This window comes from Amblyomma mixtum, chromosome 3 (assembly GCF_055824585.1).
Source record: "Amblyomma mixtum isolate Tamu chromosome 3, ASM5582458v1, whole genome shotgun sequence".
Taxonomy (NCBI): Eukaryota; Metazoa; Arthropoda; class Arachnida; order Ixodida; family Ixodidae; genus Amblyomma; species Amblyomma mixtum.
The window spans coordinates 389,523,773-389,547,947 of record NC_143014.1 but is presented as its reverse complement, the minus strand read 5'-3'; the positions used below and the strand labels follow the sequence as shown (position 1 = coordinate 389,547,947).

The following is a 24,175-nucleotide window of genomic DNA, read 5'->3' as shown; positions in this document are numbered from 1 at the left end:
ACTTACTCCCTTAGCTGCACATAGACGATGATCGATGTCTTCAGAATAAACGTTTTCTCTCTCACACCGCACAGAAACGCGCTGAAAGAAAAAGAAAGAGAAATCGCTGTAAAATCACTGTTGAAAGTGTTTGTCGCACTTCGTTCTTCTGAGTCTGGTGCACGTTTCAGCGAAGGTCTCCGGCACTTGTGAACCAACCATTGCATGCCCATGTCAATCAAAATTTATTTAGAGTCACTAATGCTCACAAACTCAAGCATAGGCTGTCATTAATAACTGAAAATGACTTACTGCTGCTTATATGGGGGCTTAATCGCACGCGAAAGATGTCACAACGTCAAGAAGCCGCTTTGCTTCGCTCTATGGTATCAGCACCATCACCGCCTCGTCCGCCATTTCGTAGAGCCGTCGGGCCACCTATGGCAGCTTGAACGACCGAATAGAGTTCAGTTACACAGTCTTTGCGTGCTATAGCGAGAGAGATTAGCCGCTAAATATTACTACATGGTTTTTCCGCTGCCAGTAATGCTGACAGAGCGTGGAACCGGAGAGTTTTCCTGCTGAATAGTAAAACGCTTGATGGACCGTGAAAGCACGGTTCTTATCACGGGCAAAGCCTGTATTTCTAAAGAACGATTTGCTTGGACTAAAAGGCTCTTTGTAAACAGGACGAAGCATATGTCAGAAATCATGATTGAATAAATGTGCCTAAAGGGCGCATTTCAGGCGCAAAGCTCACTGCGTGACTATCTCTTTAATGACAGGGTTATTAATGCGAAAGGATTAGATGGCTCACCGGCGGCCTTTGTGTCTGACGTCGTCAAAGGCAGGAAAATACTAAATATTAACCGGTAGTCATCGGTACTAGTACTTGAATGCGCACCAACTAAAAAGCAATAGAACAGAATTGAAATAGAGATTATAATATGCTTCCATATTACTCGCACGTAAATTTCTCATGCACCCCGAGTAATTTTTAGGTTTGGATATAGGGTGATATGTTTTTTTTCTTTATTGAAGCAAAGAGGTGTATGGTGATGTGATCATTTGATTCGAATTCAATTCCATCAAGATTATTTTGCACTTCTTTATTGCCTCATGCGATCTCGATGGCACTGGGATCACTTTGTCAGATGGGGCGAATGATTAGAATCGAGTACAGTGCAACAAAGAGTACTGCATCGCAGTGACCGCATATTAATTGCATGCATTCTATAGATTGCCTTCAAGTTGAGAGCACCAGCCGCTGTTAATTTCTCCGAAGAAACAGCGGGCGTGAAAGGCGACATAATCGTTTTCGCTTTTGGCATGTACGCACAAGGCGCAAATAAGTATTCATATTTGATGTAGCACACACTTAATAAAATTTATGAGCAGGAGAAAACGCAGAAAGGCACAGCTTTATCACTTTGAACTGAAGTGTCACTGATCGGTAAAATTTTGTAGCTCGTTTTCTGCGAAACTGTATACAAACTGATAATCGCTTAAGTCTTCCCTACCTGATTTAGTTTTTTTTTTCATTCACCGGTTTACAAGCCCCTTCATCGATGACATTGATTTATTTTTTTCTAAAAGCACCACATTAATTCGTAACAGTTTTTTTTTTACTATGAACAGGGAATTTTATTCAATTGCGCCGGAAGAAGCGCATACACACGAAGAGTCGCATCGTCCACAGCTGGCTTGTGGTAGAAGAAACCACGACTTCCACACGAAAAGAAGGTGCGCCAAATATGGCGAATGACGGATGACACGGGTGGGGGTGGTGGTGGTGAACAACTTTTATTTGAAGGCCTAAAAAAACGAAATTATGCAGCAGCACTGTGGGCGGCCTTCAGGCTACCGGTTATCGCGTCCAGGCAGTGCCTAGTCGCGACGTCTTCTCCCCAGGTCACCAGTCGAAGTTGGAGAATCGGCTCGGTGCTGGACAAATCAGCCTCCCACTGCTGCGGACTGTTTAGGTGCCAAGAGGCAGAGGGAAATTGTGTTGGGCAGGACAATAGGATATGAGCGTAGTCGGCTCTTGGGCTGTCACATAAGCGGCAGCAACGTAGGTTCTCGACACATTTTGTGTAATCCTTGTTCTTTAGGTTTGTCCGTTCGTAAATGCGGCTTGAGTCCTTGCGTTAAGTAATGTAATTGTTAGCAATTTTTGTCATCAGTGTTGGAGCCATAAATCTTGCTTACCCTACGCAACACATTAACAACAGAATTGAAGAATGGCGACTGCTTCTCCTCTACCAACAGCACCCCACGCCCGCCCCCTGAGAAATTTAGACGCCCCTAATTTCACTTACTGGGGAAACCCCTGTCACAGCCCCTCACTAAACTTACCCCACGCGAGCCATACGAAGTGGTAACGCAGGATTTGTGCGAAAAACCAGCAGAAGGTATACCCCAAGCTGAGGGGATAGAAATGTTTAAAAATTATCTGTAAGTTATTGGCTAGCTTGCGAGAACCCGTAAGGACTAAAACGCTGAATAGCCTTGACTCTACACAAAGCACGGATTTTATAGTCGCAATAAAACCGTTTCAGGGGCTTTTAACCAGAAAAGGGTTGGCAGATTGACTCTGGGTAACTGTAAAAGGGGATATCAGTTGCTCTTCCTTTGAAGCACGGGCTACCGGGTACAGAGCAAAATAGACCTAAGAAATTTGGATGAGTTGGGCATCCAAACAATTGGTCTTCAGGTACTTCCACACTAAGTAAAAACATGGACACGCGGTGTAAGAAAAGGGCTAGAAGGTTTACAACAGGCTACAAAGGCACCAAAAGGGAAAATTAACATAAAACGAATGCGATCGACGGTTAAGGCGAATTGGTTAGGCATGAGTTTCGGACTTTTCCGTTTTTATTTTTTTTTAAGTGGGTGCACATTTCTGTGGTTTCGTCTCAGAACGTAATCTTTAGGGCATTTTTCCTGTGCACATTATTTTATATGGAATAATTTCTGGTTTCTTTTGGTGATAAAATGTGGCAGTCCCGTGCGCTCAAAAGTCGCTAAGAATTTTTCTCGCCCTTTCTGCCAGCACGAACAGCCCATACAGTAGTCATTAACGCACAAATGGCCGTACATATACCTGTGCTATCGCCATTGAGAAAAAGTAGCCAAAGTGAAATGATGGAACCCTTAGAAAAAAACTCACAGGGCGGGTACCTCGGTGTAACGCGATATTCAGCAACTATTGCTGAATCTCGCGTTAAAAAGAAGACACGACCAACAGATGTTTTCGATGGCTGAATATATTATTGTGCATTCAGTATTATTATTTTCGCTGCTAGAGTGCGCGTGCAATCATTGTGCTCTCACTCAACTTTAGAACAGTTCCCGTGGCGCGTTGCCGTGGCGTCATGCATGACATCACTGCATGCTGACCAATCAGCGCAATGTGTTGCACTAACGATGCGGCAGAACCTGGAAACGTCCCTTCAACAGCTGCAGCTCAACAGCTGCTCAAGGTGCATTCCGGCGCTGGCAGCGACCAAGACCGAAACCGCCAGCACAAAATCGCTTGTATTTAATTATTCACCCCGCGCACTGGCGCTTTGAACCCAGTATCATGATTACTAAGCCCGTGTGTCCACTTCTGAAGAAAAAAATTCACCCCAAAATTTTGCGCATGTAGCGCTTAAAAGGGACACGGAGAGCAAATAGAAGTTTGCCGGCATCAATGTGGCACCGCGTTCTAATCATGAGACCGCTCTCAATAACAACGGAGATGGCTAAACGTCATCATTATCATCTAGCTGACAACGCCCACTCCAGGACAAAGGACACTCCCATATCTCTCCAATTCATCTTGTCCTGTGTCTTAATCTCATCCACCCCCACCCCCCCAACTTTCTGCCGCCCCCTGCTACGCTTCCCTTCTCTTGGCATCCAGTCCGTTACCCTTAACGACCATCGGTTATCATCGCTTCGCGTTACAGGGAGTGCGAGAGATCGGTCTCCACATGCAGGACGAATGTTAGCAGCGAGAAAGCCATGCTTAGCACTGCAATCTGCTATACAATTTAGGAATTCACGTGCATCAAACCTAACGCTATCCTTAGTTACGTTTGCAAGCGGCCGCACAAGAAACGCGACGGCGGATAGCTTCAAGCATACTGCTGATAAAGCGCATGTCTTATTGTGAAAAGCGTAAAATTCAAAAGCAAAAGAGCGCGATAATGTTTCCTGTCAGTAATAAAAAAAAGCAGAGCAAACGCAGCTAAAAGTCCACTGACAACATCAACATATGGAGCCAACACAGTGCTGGCGTTTCATAGGACATATTACCTCATTAGCACGCTGTGAGGTTCTCATATTTTATTTGTGATCATTAAATATGAAGTGCGCCTGCATGCAGGCTTCACGAAAAGCTTACGTAAAGGCATCAAACGTACGCACTGTGTAGAATGTCAGGTAAATCTTTTCCTTCAAATAAAAAAAGGCTGTCAATAATGCTCCTTGCTTTTCAATGTTTGGAAAGGCCCTCGATCTAGTTAATATTGCCTGAGACGGCGACTTACCTCTTACCAAAAGCATATAGGCAAATCCCACCTTCCTCCCTTCCCTTACGGCTCGGTTAAGGTGTTCGCCGAGATATGTCAGACAGATACTGCGCCATTTCCTTTCCTCAAAAACCAACCAACCAGCTACACCACCCGTGTTTTGCAAGTACCCACAAAATGTGAGAAGTGAAACAAAAGTGAAACACTGAAGTAGTGACGACATATTACAATGGCTTTAATTTTGTACTGCTGAAAGAAACTTCTCATGTGTGACACCAGCGTTCAAGAGGAGTTGTGCTTTCATGGCCGTGGTTTTGGTGAGCAAAAATGAAAAATACAGTTCAGGGAAGAACAATGAAATAAAGGGCTGTAAGGAGATAGCGCCACCCAGCGGCGTTCGTGAGGAGAAGACAAAGCACGAGGAGCGCGTGAGGAGGGGAACGCGGGACAGGTCGAAGAGGATTACGGGGCAGAGAAGAGAAGAGCGCGGTGGGCGACGGACGTGGACGAGTTCTGCTGGCTCCCCGAGTTCCGGGCTTGGGCCTTAGCCGCAGACGTCCGGGCCACCAGACCTGGAATTCCATCGTCGAGAGCCTCAACCACCAGGCTCAGGCGCTACTCTTCTCCGTCCATCCGTCAGCTGCTCCACACAGGCCGCTTCTGGCGCCTACGTGACTTTTCCGGGATACCAGACCTGGAAACCGTGCCGGGAGCCCACGGACGCCGACGCTGCGGTAGCGTTGCATCAACATTGGAACGCCCAGAGACTCCCTGACTGCCCGACACCCAGCCAGTCCTCCCCGCTCGTTGCTCGAATAAGAGACAAGTAGTGTGACTTTCCTCTTTGACTTTCTTTTTTTCTGCATTTTTCGTAAGCACTTTGTTCTGTTCCCCCGTGTGTTTTTCCCGTGTGTTGCTGCCTTGCTCTCTTGTTCCTTTCCTTTTCTTCGCTCTCATACTGAAATTGGTTTCCTTTCCGATAAAAGCCGCCTCGTTTATTGTTTGTACTTTTGTGTTTGTTTAAAATAAGACCTGCAATCTCACAGAGTCCTCACAAGGGCTAAGAGAACCTGTGAAAGATCAAAAAGAAGTGTCCACCAGATCATCTGAAAGACAAGCAAGACAAAATGCAGTTGCAAGCACTGCGTGCAGTGCATACAAACGACTGCTGCGTACAAAATATGTCCAGGGGCGCTATGCCAGAAGGCCCGAGTTTGGCGCTCGCCCAAGTTTCATCCGAGTTTGCGATGACGGCAGTCAGTGAACGAAGATAGCGCGGAACGTGCGCAGGCCGCGGACAATAAAATGTAGAGATAAAGCCACGTAAAGGCGATACAAGCGCACCCTGCGCGTTTGTTTCACACTTCAAACACAATACACTGCGCAATACCAGGCCGCAGCGCTACCTGAAGTTATCAGCGCCATGTCAGCAATCGCGAAATCGTGACTTTTCTGCTATCTATCTGCACACTCGCCGCTAGCTGTTTGACACGCCTTTTCGGGCGCGTCAAAGGCGTGTCTTCTCTTTCAGGCTCTATCTGTCTCTCCATTTCCGAAGACAAAAAGTGCGCACTAGGTGCACTCTTGTATCAACCCTTTCTCTTTTCTCGAATACGTTAAAAGGCAACAGATGATGATACGAACATTTTGTTCACTTTAAAATTTATTTTAAAATCTGAATCTAATGAAGCTTTGTCGAAAAGCATAGCGTTAGGAAATTAACAAAGATTTTACACTTTCTGCCGCTAGTGGCGATAGTGAGACCATTGCTTGCAGCGTGGCTTGCATACGAACTAGAGCGGCAGCCCACCGTGCCGAAAACGAGAGCTCCTAGGCTGGCACGCCGCCGGTAGCGCTGCCTTCGACTGGAAAGACTGGGCAACTACTACACGCTGAATCTGTCGTATTTTTCGGCCATTGCGATAATATATTTTATTGTGTCGTATATCAAAATATAACAGTCATGCATCTTCTGGATTGCATAATACACAACAGCAAAAACTGAACTGCACTGCACCCCCCGCGTCACTGCTGCTCTCTGCAGTGACCTCAGGTGGAGTTCTCCGCTGCTAGGGCCGCTGCCGCACCCCGCTATGGCCAACCATTGCGTTTAGTACGCTCTTGGAGAATCTCAGCGGTAGAAATTGGCCGTGCGAGCGGCTGTGATGCGGTGTGAGAAAAAAAAAATTGCTGTTTGGCTGCAGTCATTAAGAATTCCTGTAGTGTGTGACGTCTCTTTAGTGCGCTGCGGATGCGAAGAGCGTGCTACCCAGCGACACAACTCATCCTATGTCATCAGACGCTGACTAAAAGCTGTGAAGGTGGTGGCGCGCGTATCTGCGTAGTATTACGTAGTATTTGTTTACGTCGCACACTTCAAGGTTTTGCGGACTGGTTTTGTCACTAACGTCGATCGCCGTTGTCTACCGCAGTGTCATCGCAATAATATCGTTCACGCAGATGAGGGATCCTGTTTGTAATAATGGAATCGGACTTATAACAGAGAAAGGTGTTACGGTTGTGAAGTACGCAGTGCTTGCGTGCTGGAAATTACAAACTCTTTATTGCACTGGGTCTAGAGCAGCGACCGTTTGTCGATCCCGGATGTGTTTGACACATTGATGCTGAGCTTTATCACCGATGAAAGCACGGCCAAGCCAAACACCTGTGGTGCCTTGTTGTTGGAGTAGGACGTGCTCCAAGCACCGTTTCGTCCTCGTGGTCCGTGTTTGACGCCTTGCAAGCAGGTGTGACGCGCCGTCAGCGTTGTGCTGTGTCTTACGTGGTTGCAACAGGCTATAGTGTTGTGCAATCTTGGTATGCGAGCGAAGAAATAGGCGGCTGTCGCCACGTTGCGTGTCCTTCGCAGAGGTGCTTAGATTAATCAGCGATGACGTCCGTTTTGTCAGTTATATTTCGATGGTCAACATCGTCGATGTCTGTCAGCAATCAACACAGCCGCGCTGCATGCCTGTAGCCGGCAGTGATGTTGGGAGTGCCCCAACCATAGCGCGTACGCCTATAATTTATGTACGGCACGCCGGGGGCGTGAACAATGGTTTTGATTGACAGGTGAACTCGGTGCTAAATTCGTGAACGGTGAAGTGCCCCGAATTCATCTCGGGACTGTCATGGCGGTAGCAGCAGCAGCCTGGGTCATCGCTTCCTCTGACGGCAAATGTCAGTACGGCCGGCTGGACCCGTTTACTGCCATGGCCGACGACGAATTCCAGTGACATTTTCGCCTCTCCAAAACATCGGTGCGATGGTTGTTTAAAGAGTTAGATGACGACCCACGCCTGCGGAGAGTGCGTACCGGGCCTCATTCGCTTTCGGTCGAAGAGCAAGTCCTCTGCGCCCTCCGGTTGTTCGCGACCGGGAGCTTCCAGGGGAGCGTCGGCGCAGACCCCTTTATTGGACGCCACCAAAGCACTGTCAGCCGCTGTGTTAGGGACGTCTCCGACGCGCTTATCCACGCGGCTGTGCAGAAGCGGTGACTCGCTTTCCCCACGACTGTGGCCGAGCGTGCGTATGTTAAGGAGCGTTTCCTTCTGCGCGGCGGCATCACAGACGTCGTGGGATGCGTCGACGGGACCTACATTGGCGTAAAGGCCCCTTCGAAGTCCAGCCCTGACGTGGTGAAGGCCTACTATTTCACGAGGAAGGCACATTATGTATTGAACACAATTGTTGTAAGAATGCTCTGTTTTTGCTTTCATGCATGCCACGGTTAATGGAATGTTCTTCCATTTATTAGTGATAGTGGCCCGTGTACTGTGCAGTGTCAGTGGATGTTACGGAACCCCATATGGTTGAAGTTACTGGCAGCCCTTCACCATGGCATGCCTCATCGCTTCAGTTACTTTGGGACATTAAACCTCAAAAACCGCTTCCGTTTATCAGTAACTGAGCAGTTTTACACACAGTGTAGATAATTTTTTTGGTTTACCTCATGTTTGCGCGCCTAATAGGTGCATGGATTTTTCTAGCTATTTCATGCATGCATTTTAATGGATTTTTAAACGGTTGCATTTGTGGCAATTGGCAGATTGCATTCTTATCCAATATTCATATTCGCAAGTCGCAATAAATGTTTCACTTTGGCTGAAGTGGAGAAGCTCCTGCCGGAAGCACTGGCGTCTGTAAGCCAGGAAAACTGGCAAAACTGCGGTGTTCATGTGGAGCAAGTTGAGGCTGAAGCATCGCAACGCGATATGATTGTTGACGCTGAAATTGAAACGGTTGTCTTAGCATTTCTGACTTGTGCAACTCCTCCTCTGATGAGTCGAGCACCGATTCCAGTGATGAAGATTTGAGTGGCATCGAGGAACTTGTCTGACTTCGAATTGATGTATAATACATATGCTACCGAGGAAAGAGAGCGGACTCATCGGCTTGCTATGATCACCTTTGTGCGTGTGTGGGTGGAAATGTGAAATATGTGTGCATGTGGGTGTGTGTGATGATCAGTCTACCGAGGAAATTGTAACATTTCCATCAAATCATTGCATCATTGCAATTCGTTGTATCAAATTGTATTGAGCAGTAACTTGTAGTGTAGGTGGTGAGGTGGTCGTGTTAATAGTGTCTGTATAGAAGTAGAATTTGTAAGGGAGTGCAAATAGTACTTTTCCAATTAGAATACGTATACTGGTACACATCGTCAATGTGTGCAGTTTTTGGAAGATTAATTGCAGAAAAATACGGTGGAGCTTAATGAAGTATTGTGTCAATTATTCGGAAAATATCTGAAAATTTGAGAGCAAATTGGATTCATTTAAAATAATTTTGAACATATACTGTTTGATTCGTTCGACTAACTTAACAGAAATTTATTCAATTATGCTGTCCAAAAAGTTCGAACATTCACAAACCCCTAGGCATTGGCCTCATTTTGTGTGTTAGGGTTGGGAATGGTATGTATGGGTGTCTGATCTTCATGTCCTGAAAAGGGATTCCTGGTTTGGTGTTGTCTTGCATTACTGTCAATCTCTGGTCGTTTTGACATGTAATGCAGTGCCAGTGTTGAGGTAGCCAGTACTGTATGTTTTGTCCTTAATTTTTCGGAGGTGTGAATGATATCAAGCTGGCTCTTGCTCAGTTGAGTGTGAATTTGTTTCGAGTCACGTCTTTGTTAGTACATTGGTCAGGTTTTCGTTTTATCAAATAGTGTTGTTCGATGCCTCCACATTTTGTTTTTCAGTTTTGGCGCACCTGACTGATTGTGTGTTGGTGTACATTCACTGCACGTGTCCTTTAATTTGTATGCACTGTGATCCATGCCACTGGCTGTTTCCAGAATAAACCATTTCTCGCAAACACTGCGGGGTCAGCATTCTTTATTGTCCTGTCTAATTTATTGTTTGCTCTTTCGAAATATTTTTTCCTAGCGTTGTACAACTTTTTCTGCATTCTTACTTGACGCTCCCACAGCTTGGAACTCTTTGTACCTGGCTGCATGAAAATCCTGCCTGAGCAGCTTCTGCTCTTCTAGGAGAGCTGGGAAATCGAGCCAAGCTGACTCTTGAGGCAGTACTATTTTCTGTCACAGTGGGAATCAATACTATGGTCAAAATTAAACACTTAACACGGGAAAACAGGCCATATCGAGGTGGTGTATGCATGGTGTATGGTGTATGCGGTATGCATCAAATGAACAGATGCATGCTGTTCATTTCAGAACACGGCATAATATTCAAGCGATTCTGAACAAAACGAGTTTTCTCATTCAAGTCACGCGAAATTCAACTTGCGATGGGAAAGAAAATGTGCGAAAAAAAAAAACTTCACCATACGGGATCTGAACCCACGCACTCCCAATGCCTGTCGAATCTCCGGTGCGACGCGTTAGACCACACGGCCACAAAACAGCGCGGAGTGATGCACCTCTCTTCATTTTTTTTGCGGACTACTTCGGTAGCCTTCACAGCGTTGCATATGATGTAGCGTTGGTAGCGCTCCCTCGCGGTACAAAGCAAAATTTAATAATGCATGAATCACTCTAAAGCGCTTTAAATCCAAATCTTGCACACTATAAAATGCTTATAAAGCTGTACTAAGTGCATTATAAAGTTCAACAAACCTCGTTTGTCTAATTGCACACGCAATGCACTGGGTGGAGCGACACACAAATGAAAAGTGCACCGGCGGTTGGCTCACGTGACCCGTTCTTTGTCGACCGCCCAAGAAGCCCATGCGGTGGCGCCGATGTGATGATAAAGCACGGAATTTCATTTTATTTCATTTCATTTATTGGTTTTGTTTGGCCAGTACAGAGACTGCAAACAAGGGAGAGCAAGCTAAAGGCGCCTAGTAGCGCCTGACAGAGGCCTGCCCTCCCCATGTAAAAAAAAAACAAAACAAAGTGGCACTTGGCAATGGTACAAAGTTTCCATAAGTAACAGAAACTAGAAAAGCAGCGGATATATTGACAACGAAACAGAGATCAAGCATGCATAGAGCTAAGCACAACAAACTAAGATCAAAACATAACAAAGACAAAAACTGATTAGGTAGAAACACACCACAACTAGCTATAACAAAAATATTCATGAACAGTTTTCCTAAACCTGACCTCGGACATATTTTGTAGCGACAATTCTGTTAAATATGGATAGGTGTTTAATGTATGAGGAATTATGTGAGTTAGTTTTTGGAACCCATAGTTTGTACGGGATTTTGATGCATGGTATTGAGGGTGCCTAAGACTGTATGCTGTTTGGAATATATCCAGATAACCCAATGAAGTTGGAGGCGTGACGAGAGTGGGATTTCGTCTCGCTACCATTAGTTCACTCATCTGAGGGCGTCGCCAGAACTCGGGAAGATTCGGAGTTTCAGCAAACTCGGGCCTTCCAGCATAGCGCCCCAGCTCCTAGTCAAGCAGGTGCGGCTCGCTTTCGGGTGTCACTTCCGGCTGCTGCGTCGCACCAGGCTTGAAGAACGGCTCCGCAGTAGTGCCAAGAGTCGGCGTTGCCGTCTGTGGACGCCGCCGGCGCCGCCAGTGCTGGTTCAGCAGAGCGCTGGAACATGTCGCGTTGCCTGAGTTGGGGGCAGCCAGGAAAGACTTCACCGATGACTTCGAACAGAGCAACAGCAATGACGTGGCTCTTGGGGCTGGAAAACTGTCTGTGGCCAGCACTAAACGTTCGTCGCGTGAATAGAGCCGAATGCGACACGACGCCGCGTGGTGAGAGCCTGGAATAGTGCCCACATTCCGGCTCATGTGCTCTTAGTGGGCACACAATCGCTTAGGTGCGAACACACGACTATTATATTTTACATCGAATAGCTGTTTAAGGGACGTTATTTAAAACACACGTGAGTGCTATGAGTTGCATCGCGGCGTCAACGAAGAAAAGGGTGTAGAAGAAAAGGAGGAAGAAGAATGAGAGGTAGTAGAAGAAGTTTAGAAGCGTTGGCAGTGTCAATGTCCTTAGTTTTAGCATCCCGATCATATTGCCGTTTGCCCCCCCCCTCCGAAGCAGTGGACATCTTAGACGCGCTTTAAGCTACGAAAGCAATGGAGCGGGAGCTTGGAAATCAAAGGAAATGAGCATACCTGCCCTCTGGGAACAGTGGATACCTCAGTCATTCTTTAAGCTACGTGGCGGTAGTGACAGATGTGCGCTGCATGCGTTGGCACTGGCAACTTTGTGCCAGAAACGCCGCACTGAAACTATGGGCGTCGGCGTTTATTGTGTTCATTGGCGTTGGCGTTGACAGCGTTTTATACTCCGATGATTTTAAGGAAAGGATGTGCGCGTAACTGGCTCCCTTAGTCAGTGCACGCCTGAATCGTGCTTATAGGCACGTGGGGTGATGAGAAAGAGATGTGGGCTGCATGTGTTAGCGCTGACAACGGCAGACGCGCGGCACTGCTGCAATAGGCCGTAGCGTTCACTGAGTGAGCAAACTCTCGCGATCAACCATTGACTCCCACCTCCCAGCCACCTCCCAGGATGGCAGGGTGAGTGTGCTGCCTATCCAGTGTCCGGAACGCACTCAACGTTACAGACGCCAAGCCGATTGTAGTTGCCCGATACGCCATAGCTTTCGCCCTCTAACCAGGTTCAGCAGTAGTTTTTTTTTTATTCGAAAAGTCTGCCATGAGGCATAAATTGCGAAAGGGGGAGTGGGATGTAGGTTAGGACTACGGAAGCGAGGGTGCGAACACGGAGGATATAGAGCGCCTGTTCGCTCGCGCAGAGTAGTTGAACCGCAGCTAATTTTTTACCGCCATTCAAAATTTTTTACTAGTATCTAATCAATTACCATGACTACAATTTTTTTTCCAGTTATCATTATGACCTTTCTTCTTATCATTATTGCTACTATTATTATTATCATCATTTTTTAATCCTTCTCCTAGAAATCTCAGACTGTCCATCTCCTGCGTGCGTTATGCATTTGTCGTTTCTTCTTGGTATTTTAGAGCGCAGCTCTTAGGCGCCCGTTTCTCCGTTACGCGCGGCGTCGCCGTCGCCGTTGCCGCCGCCGTTGTCCGTTGTAGCCAGAAGTGGACACCTTAGTCCCGCCTTAAGCTGCCAAACGAATGGAGAGGGAGCTTGGAAAGCAAAGGAAAGGCGCATAACTGCCCTCTTAGAACAGTGGGCACCTCAATCGTGGTTTAAGCTGCGGGGTGGCAGTGACAGATGTGCGCTGTATGCTTTGGCATTCACAACATTGTGCCATTTTAAGGAAGGGAAGGTCGCAAAACTCGCTCCCTTGGTCAGTGGACGCCTGAATCGCACTTATAGGTACGTTCGTGATGAGAGCGAGATGTGCGCTGCAGGCATTGATAATGTTGTGCCAGAAACGCCGCGCTGAAGCCATAGGCCGTCGGCGTTCATTGCACTCATTGGCGTTGGCATCGACAACGTTTTTGTACTCCGATCATTTTGTGGAAAGGAAGTGCGAGTAACTGGCTTTCTGGGTCAGTGGAGGCCTGTATCGCACAAAATAAGTACATGAGAGCTTCATGCGTTAGCGCTGACAACGGTGAGCGAACTGTCTAGATGAACCACTAACTGTCACCTGCCAGGGTGGCAGGGTGGGTGGGGACTTTAATGTACATATAAAGACAAACGGGAATTTCTTAACACTTATGCGGGTGAACATAAAGTTCCTGTCGCTCGTAACGCCTCGCACGGCTGCGACAACCTCGCGAAATACTTGCACAGACCTCGTTTTTGAGAGCCAGGCATTGGTGGAGCAAGTCAAGCATATATCCATCTATTTCTCCGACCACAAAGCTTCCTGCATGACACTCAAGAACTGTTAGTGAAGTGTTTCATGAAGAAGGGAAATGAGTGAAAAAAAAACAAGTTGTCTGTAATTGTATATACATGTCTTGCTCGAATTCTTTGCGTCAATCTATCGAAAAGCGGAAACAGCTGATGAGCTGCTCTCAAATTTCACATTAGGAAGTATAGTAGTAATGGGCAATTGTTTGCTTTCTGTTTACTTTTCTCTTCCCCAGCAATGTTTTTTTTTGTACATGGAAAAAAATTAATCACAAAAACTCTCTACGCACGCCACTTTTTGTCCGACCCCCCTGCGTGGGCATGCGCCATTGTACGGGGGTAACAACCACAACAGCCGACAGGTTTCGCGGTCAGACCGAGCATGGGCGTTGCTTTATCGCTGATTTTCACGAAATAGACGCCACGCTGCGGTGGCGCCACGAACTAGGCTAATAATTATCAGCACGCGCGGAACGACGTTGCTTGCTCCTTTGAGAGAAGGCCATCTTTCCTTCTCGCAACGGCGCCTCAACAGCAACCGATGGTGGCTGTCACGGGACGCACCTCTTCGGGTAGGATAGGATAGGATAAAGTTTATTTGCTCTATTTTACAAGTTATTATGGCCGACAGAGGTCTTCTATCTCCCTGATTGCTCGCGTCATCTGTCTTGCAGGGTCGGCGCCCCTATTCCAAGACACCGCTGAGTTACGCTGCTCGCTGGACATGGATGACCAGTTCTCTTTGATAACCGGGTTGTTGCTGGAGAGCAAACTCTCTCACTGTTCCGCACTCGGAGTTTCTATTCTATAGAAAGCCTCGTTTCTTTTGCATTCCTATGTGATATGATATAGGGTGGGCTTGGCTCCACACCATGGGCATGTGTCCCTGTATTCACCTGGGTACATTTTGCTTAGTATATGTAAGTTCGCAAAGGTTCCCGTTTGCAGTTTCCGCCTGTATACTGCTTCTTGTTGATTTAAAAGGTTTTAAAGGGGAGGATACTTTGCCCTCATTCCTCTGTAACAAATAAATATCTCCGAATACTCCGGAACTATCCGCGAGAACTCCACAGACGCCGCGTGCTGAAGCGCTCCGTTCGTGTGCTCGCGAGCTACTTCGTCGGCCCTTGGTTGCCCTCGATTCTAGTGTGTCCCGGTATCCAGAAAAGGGTGTGTCTGACTGGTTCATTGGGAAAGTCTGAGCGGAGGAGAGTGCGAAGTGCTTTCCGACTGGTTATGCAGTTCATATAGTCACGGCATGCCTCTTTGGAGTCTGCGATGATTACTAGGGTCTGTTTGCGCGTATACCTCCACGGCCGCTATAGAACAACAGCCATTTCATCTCCTTCGGTTACTGTGCAATCCCATGAAGATGTGCAAGTGATTTCCTTATAGCCCGAATTTATCACTGCAACTACGGTTTTCTGCTCTATCTTCCACCCTTTGCAGAGGTATTGCACGGCGTCGGTGTAAACGTATTCGCCTTGACTGCTAGATACATTTCTACATACAAGGTCTGTTAGAAAAGTATCCGACTTTATTTTTTTACGAACACCTGATGGATTTGAAACAAGCACGCTTGCACCAGCCTACCTTGAACCTTCGTACGCATGCACACATTTTTTCTCGCCTGCCGATAGCGTCAGTCACTGGCACGCAGCGTTTGAGTGAGGCAGTGCGCAGCGCTCTCGTCGGTTTTTTATTGCAAGGAAAATGGCGGAGCGACAGGAGCAGCGCTACTGCATCAAATTTTGCCAGAAACTAGGCGACAGCCAAGTGGAAACCATTCGGAATATTCAGACGGCTTTCAGTGACAATGCTATGAGCAGCACACAGATTAAGCAGTGGTACAATTGGTTTAAAGACGGCCGCGCATCGGTGTAGAGAGAGCCACGCTCCGGTCAGCCATCAACATGCCGAAATGACCAGGTCATTGCCGAAGTGAACGCTGTGGTGACGCGGGACCATCGTGTTACTATTCGAGAAATTGTGGAAGAGGTGGATATCACCAATTTTTCTGCACATTCCATTATCACCGAAAATTTGGCCAAGGAGAAAGATGCGGCGAAATTCGCGCCGAAGCTCCGCACGCTGGAGCAAAAACAGCTTCGTGTTGAAGTCTCACATGATATGCTGGATTCCACAAACAGAGACCCCGACTTCATCAACACCATAATCGCTGGTGATGAGTCTTGGGTGTGTAGGTACGACCTGGAAACCAAATCTCAGTCGTCACAATGGCAGCATTCCACGTCACCAATACCAAAGAAGGCCCGCCAAGTGCGCAGCAATGTCAGAGTGATGCTGACTGCTTTCTTTGACTCCCTCTGTGTGACACACCACGTGCACGCACCCCACAAAGTAAACATTGACCAAAAGAATACTACAGGGATGTCCTCCGTCGCCTGCGTGGTGCTGTGCGGCGTAAGAGGCCGAAGTTGAGGTCAACAGGAAATTGGCGCATCCATCATGACAGTGCTCCTGCACATTCCTGGCACTAACTTCACACTTTTTTCGCGAAAAACCAGACTGCTGTAGATCAACAGACTCCTTACTCTCCTGATATGGCCTCCTGTGACTTCTGGCTGTTTCCCAAAATCAAGAGGCCATTGAAAGGAGCGCGATTTCAGACAAGAGAGGACATTATGGCTGTAACGACAGCTGAGCTAAACTCCATTCCGACAGGGGCCTTTCCGGAATGCTTGCAACAACGGCAGCACCACTGGGAAAAGTATGTGGATTCCCAAGGAGACTACTCTGAAGGTGATTAGGTTTCCAATGTTCCAGTTATGCCAGTTTTTTTTCTTCGGCAAAAGGTCGGATACTTTTCTAACAGACCTCGTATTTTGCTCGCGCGTTTCGCCTGGCTGCGTGTAGGTTCGGATCCAGATTTTTTGGCAGGGAGCTTACCTTAAGCGTGCAGCGGATATCGTCTGGTATGCTCGCCGTTTTTCATTCTGGCCTCTTTTGGTTCTAGTCTAGACAAAAATTTTAATAGGGGCACTCTGCCAGAGGGAGTCTGATCAAGTCTCTATCGCTGAGTTGCCAGTTGTGCTTCCCTGAGCTCTTCGACGGTGTTGTGAACCCCGAGGGTGAGCAGCTTCTCCGTTGCTGTATTGGATAGGAGGTGGAGAGTTCTCTTCTACGCTTCTCTTATGATGGCGTCGGCTTGAACCCTGTAACCCTTGTTGGTGTTGTGGCACGGAAGGGAGTACGTGACTTGGCTGATCACGAGGCTCCTGGCCAGCTTGATCGTGTCTCCCTCCTTCATGCCGCTTCTTTTTTGCGACACTCGGGTTGGAGCAACAGCCCAAGTCACCATAGTATAAGACTCCGGAATACTTTTGTACTTTAGCGTGTACTGACAGCGCAGAGCACACGGAGGCCGTTTGCGTTTCGCCTCTGTCGAAGCGCGGCCACCACGTCCAGTTTTGATCCCGCGACCTCAGGATCAGCAGCGGAGTGCTCAAACAATTGAGCCATCGCTAAGGGTGCAGCAGAAATTTCCCTGTAATGAATTGAGGAAGGTTGTCAAAGGGGGAAGGGAGGTGGAAGACCGGCTATACACCAGGCTTGGTGAATGGCGGGTGTCAGTGTGTTTGGCCGAATAGTTTTGAGAATTAAAGTACATGACAAATTATTTTTCCAAAGTCTTGCAACTCTAATCCAATTACTTTCAAAACGTAGTGATACTAATTTTTTACATTTTTCTACTTTTCTTGCATACAAAGAGTACAACGGTCGCAAGTGCGCCGCGTCTAGAGGTCACGCGTGGCTACCGGCCGACGCTGCGCGACGACTCGGCTTGGGTCCCCATCTCTCACCCAGGTATGACGTCACGCTATGAAGTCACTAGGCATGGCATGACGTCAGAGGTCATTCTATATGTCACGCGTGGCTACCGGCCGCCGCTCCGTGACGACTCGACTTGGTTGCCCATCTCTCACCCAAGTATGACGTCACGCTATGAAGTCACTAGGCATGACATGACGTCAGATGTCATTCTATATGTCACGCGTGGCTACCGGCCGCCGCTCCGCGACGACTCGACTTGGTTGCCCATCTCTCACCCAGGTATGACGTCACGCTATGAAGTCACTAGGCATGACATGACGTCAGAGGTCATTCTATATGTAACGCGTGGCTACCGGCCGCCGCTCCGCGACAACTCGACTTGGTTGCCCATCTCTCACCCAGGTATGACGTCACGCTATGAAGTCACTAGGCATGACATGACGTCAGAGGTCATTCTATATGCCACGCGTGGCTACCGGCCGCCGCTCCGCGACGACTCGACTTGGTTGCCCATCTCTCACCCAGGTATAACGTCACGCTATGACGTCACTAGGCAAGGCATGACGTCAGAGGCCATTCTAAATGTCACGCGTGGCTACCGGCCGCCGCTGCGCGACAACTCGACTTGGTTGCCCATCTCTCACCCAGGTATGACGTCACGCTATGACGTCACTATGCATGGCATGACGTCTGAGGTCATTCTAAATGTCAGGCGTGGCTACCGGCCGCCGCTGCGCGACGACTCGGCTTGGTTGCCCATCTCTCACCCAGGTATAACGTCACGCTATGACGTCACTAGGCAAGGCATGACGTCAGAGGCCATTCTAAATGTCACGCGTGGCTATCGGCCGCCGCTGCGCGACGACTCGACTTGGTTGCCCAGCGACAAGGACTACCAGTCGCTACTGAAATCCACTCGACGTCACTTTTTCAATCATAACCTGTCATCTCTGCTAACCAATAAACCTCGTAAATTCTGGCGCATCATAAATCCTGGCTTTCAACCCGACATTTTGCTTTCCGACAGCGACAGCGTCTTAATTAAAGAGTCAGAATTTGCTCAGGTTTTCAACGACGCCTTCTCATTAGTATTCACCAAAGATGACATTAGCTCATTCCCTGACTTAGATATAATCCAAGATATTTGCATGCCTGAAATAGTTATTAATGAATCGGGTGTTTTAGCTATATTAAACAATCTTAAAATAACTAATAGTTCGTATCACCTCGGCTTCAACAATAAGTTGCTGAAGAACACATCCCAAAGCATTAGCACTGTGTTGTCCTGTTTGTTTTCGCAATCATTATTACACGGATTAATTCCTAATGACTGGCGGGTAGCCAAAGTAATACCTATATTTAAATCAGGTGAGCGTTCTTCTCCATTAAACTATCGACCCATCTCGTTAACCAGCACTGTTTGCAAACTCCTTGAACATATCATTGACAGCCAAGTCATCAGCTATCTCGAAGATCATAACATTGTTTTAAATTATCAGCACGGTTTTCGCAAGGGATTTTCTTGTGATAATCAATTAGCTGGCTTTATTAATGACTTACAATTATCCCTTGACGCGGGCTTTCAGGTCGACGCAGTGTTCCTGGATTACTCGAAAGCTTTCGATCCGGTTCCTCATCAAAGACTTCTTCTGAAACTAGGACAGCTTAATATACACCCTAACGTGCTCGCTTGGATTAAGCGCTTTCTATCATCTAGAACTCAGTTTACCTCCGTTAATAATTCTAACTCTTCCTCTGCTAATGTGACATCTGGGGTACCACAAGGAAGCGTGCTAGGGCCTTTGCTTTTTCTAAACTATATTAATGATTTACCTGCCTGTGTAACATCTAGAGTTCGCCTTTTCGCTGATGACTGCGTAATTTACCGTAACATTACTACAGACAGTGACCGCCAATCCCTACAATCTGACCTGAACGCAGTAAGCTTTTGGTGCTCATCATGGTTAATGACATTAAACGTTCCTAAAACTAAACTAATATCTTTCACTCGCCGTTCAGCTCGCATTCCAACCACTTATATTCTAAATGAAAATACTCTGGATCTAACATCAACATACAAGTACCTTGGGGTGCACCTTCAGTTGGACCTAACATGGCATCACCATATCGACCTCACCCTAGCATCTGCTAACCGCTCACTTGGTTTCCTTAAACGTAACCTCAGATACGCCCCTATACACGTTAAAAAACTTGCTTATATAACTCTAATACGCCCTAAAATCGAATATGCTGCGGCCATTTGGGACGCTGTTCAATCCTACGTTATCACTAACATTGAATCCTTGCAAAACCATGCTGTTCGTTTCATATTTTCAGACTACTCACCATTCACAAGCGTTTCAGCATTAAAAAAACGTGCTGAACTGGAAGATTTGTCATATCGCCGTAGACTTGCTCGCTTAACCCTTTTCTATAAGCTTTATCACCACCCATCCCCTCGCAGTGATTTGTTTCAGCCACATGATGCTATCTTTCTACGCCGTGATCATTCTTTCAAAGTGAACCGCGTAAACTGTTATTCATCGTCTTATGCCAATTCATTCATTCCCCGTACTATCACTGAATGGAATAGTTTGCCATCAGTCATCACCACAGAACCTGACAATAAAAAATTTCAGGAGCTTCTTCGCTGTGACAGAAATGTGTAAAAGTTTGCTGTTTTTGTTAGTGTTCATTTTTTCTTTGTGTGATGCCTTATGTTTCAATTAAAGTTTTTTGTTACACTTATTTGTTAAAATGTATCGTGATTACTTATGATTGTACCCCAACCCCCCTATGTAATACCCTCTTCTGGAGGGCCTTTAGGGGTAACTTGAATAAATCAATAAATAAATAAATAAGCATGCCTTTGCACTTACCCCGATCAAAACAAGGTTGCCGTGACGCATTGGTCAGTAGAAGAAATTCAAAGTCACCCAACAACACTACGCGTCAGCCACACCTATCTCTGCTGTGATATGAAAACTATAGACATTATTAATTTCTTTCATGATTCCTAGGCACATGAGTCATCTTCCGAGGCAAAAAGAAATCAACCCAAAATTTTTCGTACGTCTTCAAGAAACATCTTCTTCAAGAAACACTCCACTAACAGTTCTTGATTGTCACGAAGGAAGCTTTGTGGTCGGAGAAATAGATGAACATATGCTCGACTTGCTGCACCCATGCCTGGTTCTCAAAGACGAGGTCTGTGCAAGAATTTTGCAAGCCTGTCAAGCGTTACGAGTGGCAGGAACGGGATGTCCTCCCGCATAAGTGGTAAGAAGTTTGTCTTTATATGTACATTAAATTCCTCACCCACCCTGGCAGGTGGCAGTTAATGGTTGATCGCGAGAGTTCGCTCACCGTTGTCAGCGCTAACGTATGCAGCTCAAATGTCTCTCATCACCCCACGTACCTATAAGCGCGATCCGTGCGTCCGCTGACCCAGGGAGCCAGTTATGCGCACTTCCTTTCCTTAAAATCTTCGAAGTATAAAACGCTGTCAACGGCAACGCCAATGCACGCAATGAACGCCGAGGGATTATGGCTTCATTGCCCCGATTCTGCCACAACATTCTCAATTCTCACGCAATTCTCACCATCACGTAGCTTAAAACGTCACTGAGGTGCCCACTGTCTCAGGGGGCCACTTATGGTCCTTTCCTTTGCTTCCGAAGCTCTCCGCTCTTCAACGGTTTCGTAGCTTCAAGCGCGACTTAGGGACCCCACTCTCCAAGGGGGCCAGTTATGCGCCTTTCCTTCGCTTTTGAAGTTCCCTCTCCTTCCTTTGCTTCATCTGAAGCTCAAATGAAGGTCAAATCTCCAGACATGGTTACCTTGGCTTTAACCAGTGTAGCGAAGCTTTCGGTTCAATATTGCAGGGCTGATGTGCAGGAATAATGCACCGCTAAATGCGCTATTAAACTGTTTACATTACAATACACCAATATTAGCCCTTAAAAGCAAATGTACCACCTATTCCTTTGTGACTAAGAGATTATTGCGCACTTCAATAACAGTTCACCTCTTGTGACAGCTACTTACGAATTTCGCGCTGAATATATTTCAATAAGGCATTTCTAGCAAAGTAGCAGTGAGAGTGCCTACAGATGGCAGTGTATAGGTATAGCGTTTGAAGTCGACATGCCGTTTTTAAGGCGGAAGCCTTTAATGCCTCATCGTTGTAAGCAGGAGCTGTCGACAAGAAATGTCACGCTTTTCAGTTGGTCGAAACGGTCGTAACGTCACAGTGCGCGAATTTCAAACGGGGCCAATTGTACTTTGGCTACTAACCATGCAACCAATTAAAGGGATCGTATAGTGATGCTCCAAGTAAGTTTGAGTTTAGTTAATTGCTTACTTAACCAATTAGTCCAATTAACCTTTCTAGTCAGGCAAGATAAATAAATAAAACCGAGTAAGAAATTGGCCGAGCTTGGGAATCGAACCCCGGTCTCCGGAGTGCGAGTTGAGCACACTACCACTCGGCTATGCCAGCTCGATGGTTTGGAATGAACAAAGGTGCGTCTAGTGAATACGGTGTCTTCGTTCACTCCCATCTTCCTCCCTTCCCGTTACGGCGAGGTTCAGGTCTGCACCGAGATATGCGAGACAGATACATTTCCTTTCCTCAAAAAACAATTTACTTACGAGCAAGGCGTATTTGTCCGCGTTTCAGATTGGACCAAATTGTCGTGATGTCACCACGCGCGAATTTTGACGGGTGTCCACCGAAATATGTGCGACAGTTACTGCGCAACTTTCTGTCGTCAAATACAATTTTCGACTAGTGCTACTGAAATATGCGAGACAGTTAATGCGTAATTTCCTTTCCTCAAATACAATTTTCATTTTCTTCATTACGGCCCCTCTTTCTTCTTTCACTCCACTTCTTCCCTTCCTGTACAGTGCGGCTCAGGTGTCCACCGAGACGACAGAGAATTACTGCGCCATTTACTTTCCATAAAAAGCGTTGCGTTCAAAGGGCAAGGCATCGCGCCGAACGGGTGGTGGCGTTCAATGGACTCCGTGGCAGCGCTACAACACGCTGTCGCGTTCCACTCCTAAAGGCGAAGCTTAAGCGTCATTAATTGGCAGTTAATGCACCAACAAAATGTGAAGTGAACAATCGTGTAGCAGAATGCAGCACTCAGGCTTTCGCCTTTCAGCACTTTAGCCGCTAAAGTTCCTCGTAATTTTTTTTTACTTCGTATTGGTATTCGTCTTTTTCTGAGTGTTTTGAGGGCAAAACTATTAACATCATGGCGCTAACAGCCATCAGTGCTGTATAAGGTTTGGAGTTTAGCAGTTTAACCAAAACGATGGTTGGTAGTGCTGTGAACTAAGCGTAGAAAGACGTCGGACACACACGAGACTGGTGTCCGATGCCTTCTTGCACTTTATTCACGTCATACAACACTAGCTATGGCCCGTGTTACCCTTGCCAATACCCTTGCCGCAAAAACTGTAATTTAGTGAGACTTGTTTCTGGACAAATGCTGTATTTATTTGAAAAAGAGTACGAAAGAAAATATCAGCAACACATTGAAGAAAAACGTCTAGGTAATAACAGAGGGTGAAGGAAATTACGCAAGGAATTTGATAAGCTACGATAACATTTACACATTCAGACCATAAAAATAAAATAGTCCATGAACTTAAAGCACATGTAGAGTCCAATAAATGTGAAAGGCGGCATGCACACGAGGTCTGCTATTGGGAGGGGACCTGCGACGACCGAAAACTATTGTGCGTGAAGTGCTGCCGGCAAGTCCCACCTTCTGCTTCAAGTACATAATGAAACCACCAGAGCTGCTAGGCGTCATACAGCCACCGCCAGGTGCCTCCGACGACATGCTTCACTTCGACTGCGCCGACCGCACCCTGGACGACGTGTGGTAGGACGACACAGGGGCCAGCTGCCACCAGCGCAGCAGGCCCACCGGCAGCAAGGTCTGTGTCGTTGTGGCGGGGTCGAGCGCCAGCATGGAACACAAGCAGGCCTCGGTCGAAGAGGTGTTGCGCTTCTTCGGGCACCTGGAGGCCGGGGTCTCTCGCAAGAGTATGGTCGCGAGAAGCAGCGTGGCGGCGAACGAGAAGCACAAGGTGGTAATCTTCGGCGTTGTGGCGGTGCGGAACACGCGGGCTGAGACGCCGACCACGCTGTGCCCGGCGTCGACTGCGGTGACGACCAACCCGCCTTCCACGTTGAGCAGTGCGAACACATTTCTCGTCCGTGTTAGGCACCTCACACTGATGGAGGGTGGCGAGAACGTTGGTCTGAACGAAATCGCGACGGCGCTTCCAAGACTTGCCAAAGAGCGCAACGTTCTCCGTTGAGTCAGTCAGAAGAACGCTGGCCACAACTGTGCCAAGAATACGCGTACCTCCCTTTTCAAGTGGGCGCTCAGTTCCAGGCAGCCAGCCTTGAATCACGAAGTGGCGCTTCCACTGTGGCTGTGGCCCTTCCAACCCGAACCTGTATGGATGGTGCGCCTTCATCCCAGCAGGGCACGCAACAGCAGCTCCCACTCGAACAGGTGCTCCTCGCGTTCGGGTGTCACTGTCGGCCACTGCATCGCACCAGGCTTGAAGAACGGCTCCGCAGCAGCGCCAAGGGTCGACGTTGCCGTCTCT

General features: G+C 47.3%; 1 long non-coding RNA gene across 1 annotated transcript in view; it reads left to right on the top strand.

Annotated features, from left to right (window-relative positions):
- The first annotated feature begins 4,985 nt into the window (after window positions 1-4,985).
- Window positions 4,986-24,175, top strand: part of LOC149357148 (uncharacterized) — a 57,651-nt gene continuing 38,461 nt past the window's right edge. Inside the window, exon 1 of the long non-coding RNA XR_016291786.1 lies at window positions 4,986-5,322. This is a non-coding gene — a long non-coding RNA (uncharacterized LOC149357148). The remainder of the gene's footprint in view (window positions 5,323-24,175) is intronic.